The sequence below is a fragment of the Octopus sinensis genome, linkage group LG1 (assembly GCF_006345805.1).
Source record: "Octopus sinensis linkage group LG1, ASM634580v1, whole genome shotgun sequence".
In the NCBI taxonomy this organism is placed as follows: domain Eukaryota; kingdom Metazoa; phylum Mollusca; class Cephalopoda; order Octopoda; family Octopodidae; genus Octopus; species Octopus sinensis.
In genome coordinates, this window is record NC_042997.1 from 165,482,360 (window position 1) to 165,486,859 (window position 4,500).

General features: G+C 34.4%; 1 long non-coding RNA gene across 1 annotated transcript; it reads right to left on the reverse strand.

The window, feature by feature from the left end:
* Positions 1–484: 484 nt before the first annotated feature.
* On the reverse strand, positions 485–3,349 carry LOC118765040. Its single transcript, XR_005000884.1, has 3 exons — positions 3,269–3,349; positions 3,121–3,122; positions 485–499 (listed from the first exon to the last, which is right to left on the reverse strand). It is a non-coding gene; the product is annotated as an uncharacterized LOC118765040 (long non-coding RNA).
* Between the last annotated feature and the right edge of the window lie 1,151 nt (positions 3,350–4,500).

Here is a 4,500-nt window from a genome sequence, read left to right on the forward strand (position 1 = left end):
TTTTCCTCTCTTCTCCATTTTTTTGTACCCTTCCATTTTTTACTTCTACGGTCATCTCATTTATTCTCGTGATTTCTTTTGCTTTATTTTCCTGATTTGTAAATTGTAATGGTCATGAACTTAGATCCTAAAGATTACTCAGAGACACCAGGTGTGTTTTAAAACCTGCCTAGATCACATCTTCAATGTTATTAGTAGTTCATTAATATATGCTGTCTACATTAAACAATATTTATTTCTCACCATATGGCGTACTTTTTCTCTTCATCTCAAGTAAACGATATATATGTGAGTGAGTGTGTGTGTGTGTGTGTGTGTGTGTGTGTGTGTGTGTGTGTGTGTGTATGTATGTATGTATGTATGTATGTATGTATGTATGTTTGTATGTATGTATAATGGTGATACTTTAAGAAAAATAAAATAATACAGTACAGTTAAAAGACATGGGTAAGCAACGCATTGTGTCCCATCCACACCTTTTTCATTACTACTACTACTACTACTACTACTACTACTACTACTACTACTACTACTATTCGCATACACTCAACAGATTAGACTGTTCGAAAAGAAAAGAAACCTAACATCGGGCTACAACAAGTAGCCTTAGATGCCCAGAACCCTCCAAAGTATTCTAGTTGTTCCTAATAATACTGTTTTCTGCAGCTCTACTAAATTGGGTTTTGTGCCTATTTCCTCTAGCCATCTGTTCAGATGTTTAGGGAAAGTTCTCAATGCACTTATAACTACTGGGATACATTTTACCCGCACTTTTCATAGTCTCTGTAATTCAATAGCTGGGTCCTGGTACTTTGCTAGTTTTTCTAAACCTCTCATATTGATTTTTTTCTTCATTTGGGACTGTAAAGTCAATTATCTGACACTTTCTATTCTCTTTATCTACTACTATCAAATCAGGCATTCTAGCTTCTATTACTCTGTCAGTTTGAATGTTGAAGTCCTACAACATCTTGTATCTCTTACTTTCTAGTACTTTGCTAAATTCATGTTCATACTATTTATCAGTATGTTCAGGTCCTAGCTTTCTACAGTGGATTGCTCTCCCTAGATTGTCATGTCTTTTCTTGTATTCTTTCTGTGTTAGCAGGCTACATTCACTTACTATATGAATTACGCTTTCCTCTTTTGATTTGCTTAATCTACATTGGCAGTCTCCTTAGATTTTGTCTATTTTGACTTTTATCCAATTAGTCCTTAATGCTTGATCTTGTGTAGCTACTAATAAACTTTCTATCTCCTTCTTCAGCTTTCTTTCTGCAACCATAACCATGACTCACTACTACTATTTACTGAGACTAGCTTTGTTAATCTACTGTGCAATGCTTTCTCCTGCCAATCAGATAATTTCTGTTATTTATTCTGGTTTTTAACTTCATTTGGGTGTTTAGTTTTCCTATATATTGCTGTGACTATAGCAGCTTTTAATAAACTTTCTTCACTATCACCTACATAGGAGTCTATATCTACTCCAACAAACTCCACGCAGTCTTCTACTGATGTTAACTCTTTTCCACTTTCCTTTCTAGGTAGGTATAATCTTGCTACTCCTGCCCTTGGGTGGAGTCCTCCATTTATATTGAATTTTTTCCTAGTTCTTCTGTCTAGCTTTGCTAATTCAGTTTTTGTCCAATCTACAAAAGCTGCTGACTATTTAAGTAATGATACTACCCAAGTATTTACAACTTTCACTAGATTCGGACCATTTAGCTTTGGCTTCATTAACTTCCTCACTCTTCTGATATACTCCTTCTCAATTTTCGTTTTCATTTCTGTAATTAGTACTCTATTAAATTCTAATACTCTCTCCTCCTTTCAATGATTTTAATGTCTGGCCATCTGGTAATTGGATGCCTTCGCTGTTGTCGACTTGTCCCCCTCTCATGACTAATATTGAACACTTATTTATGCGAAATTCTATGTCTATATCATTGCTGAAGCGTCTTACAGTTTGTATTAAAGAATCTATCTCTTTTTCATTCTTACTAAAAAGCTTCGGATCATCCATATAGAGAAAACGGTTAATTTTTCTTTGACTATTTCTGAACTGATACACTGCCTTTGCCTTCCTTAATACTAAACTGAGGTGGGGGTCAAACATAAGACAAATATTAAAGAGGACAACAGTTCCCCTGGAAAATTCCTCTTTTAATATTAACTTTCCCTAAGAGTGTGTCACCTGAGTATAGATCTACTTTCTATATCTTCATGTTACAGTAATTAATTCTCTTATGTTGTCTGCTATACTGAACATATTCAAACATTCGCTTATCTATGAGTGTAGGATCATGTAATAATAATAATAATAATAATAATAATAATAATAATTATTATTATTATTATTATTATATTATTATTATTATTGTTATTATAATTATTATTATTATTATTATTATTATTATTATTATTATTATTATTATTATTATTTGTTAATTGACCGAGAAGCACTAAGTTACGGAACTCAATAGGCAAAAGTAGAATATTCTTTAATATACTGAAAAGCTCATAATTTCTGCTACATTGAGTTTCACGTTTCCGATCGTTTATCTGGTAATCTGCGTCTATTTCCTACAGAATAGTCTGTTGCTTCAAAGTGTTTTGAAATGTTATGCATAGGTTACCAGAAAATGTTTTGTTTTTTTTTTGTTTATAGTGATCAAACGTTTGCGTAGACATAAGCTCACTCTCTCCATCAGATTGACATTACCTGTAGAGGTGCAACGGGTCCCACATGTCAGATATCGAAATGATCGCAGAATAACGGGAAATGAAGTGCTTTGCTCAAGAATATAAGGCAACGCCCGGTCTGAAGATCGAACCCACGATTCCATATGAACAATAGCAATAATAGTAACCAGAATTATAATTATAGATCAATAAATAGCAACAATGTCAACATGAGTTACCAAACCATACTTAACACAATTAGGATCAGGATAGGAACTATGGTTTGACAGCCAATAAAATATAAGAGACCCGAATGAACTCACCCATTAGCCTGGAAGTAGAAGATGTGAATCCTAAAAAGCACAGTACTCAGAATATTGTCTATGTATAACAAACTAATAGCTTAGAAGATAGACAGGAAAATGTAGAAGTCACATCTAGAGAACGTGAAGCGGATAATATTAATTGAAGTAGTAGAACTATTAAATGCAACTGTGTAAGGAACAGGGTCTGTCCGCTTAACTCTATAATTAATGATATTTACGTAAATAATACTAGTAAATATAATTATAATAATAATTACAATAATATTAATTGAGGGTATAAACCCGAAATAAGTGAAATACCTCTGAATAAATAATGTACTCAATACAGTAAAATGTAAACAAAACTGCTACAATTAACTATAATATAAAGGAACATTTTAGAATCACGATTCAGCTGTGATATCAGTAGAGGTGTTTATTAGACCAGAATTCAATTCGATTCAAAAAGTAACACTATCACCTTCAACAGAATACCAACGCAGGAAGCTTATTTGAATTAGTTCACTTTGAAAACGTCGTAAGTGATGGACCCTCGATGAAACTGTAACGACTAGGATGTATAATTGCATACAGAGCAATGTGCAGTTGCTGCAATAGAAACATACGTTGGACATTGTTGTATATGCTGTAGGAAACCTTTTAATAAAAACGTTTTGGATGTGAATAAATCTCCATTTTCCTCTTGTTTTTCATTTACACACACACACACATACCCCGCTTTGCTTGCCTCGTGAGGAGGGTAGTTAGAAACCCAGCAGGACTAAAATCAAGATCAGTCAAGAGGACAGATGAACCTAGTGTGGTCTCAACGACTGCCAAACAATAGCACAAGCCGTTAGAAATTTCAGGCAGGTATCTAACGTGCTGGAAGATCACAGGGGAGTGAGGCAACCCCTAGCTTTTGTTAATGCATGTCTCTAGAACCCACTTCAAACCCAGGCTACATCTGCTCTGATAATTAGTCAGCGTATCTTCTGCGACGGTCGACAATCGACGGCAAGATGAGCTGCTGTGGATCGTACTATTTCACACTATCTCATGAAAGTTAAGCGGAAACAGTATGCTTAAGTGCCCAGAAAAATCAATATATACCTGTAAAAATATGTTGAAATGCTTTATTTTCAACAAGATATCAATATAGGAACGATTTCTACCAGATCTACACAATTTAGAAGCGAGAGAATATTTTTCTTGAAAATTTAACATGCATTTTTGTTATGCGCGTTATACAATGTAAATGAGAATTGCGGCCACAGACATTGCTGTCCAGCAATCACATTTGCATTTTTTCTTAAATTTCAAGTTCGGTGTAAATAAACACCATAATGTTTTTACGTTTATGCTACGCTGGAGAAATTCCATATTTTCGGGTGAGAAAAGTTATTTCGTGTGATGTTACATGTGCCACACACATTTTGGATCTTCGTAAAAAAAATTGAACATGTTTTCTGTGGGGCGAGGCGTGGGTGCGTGTATGTGTCTGTGCCTG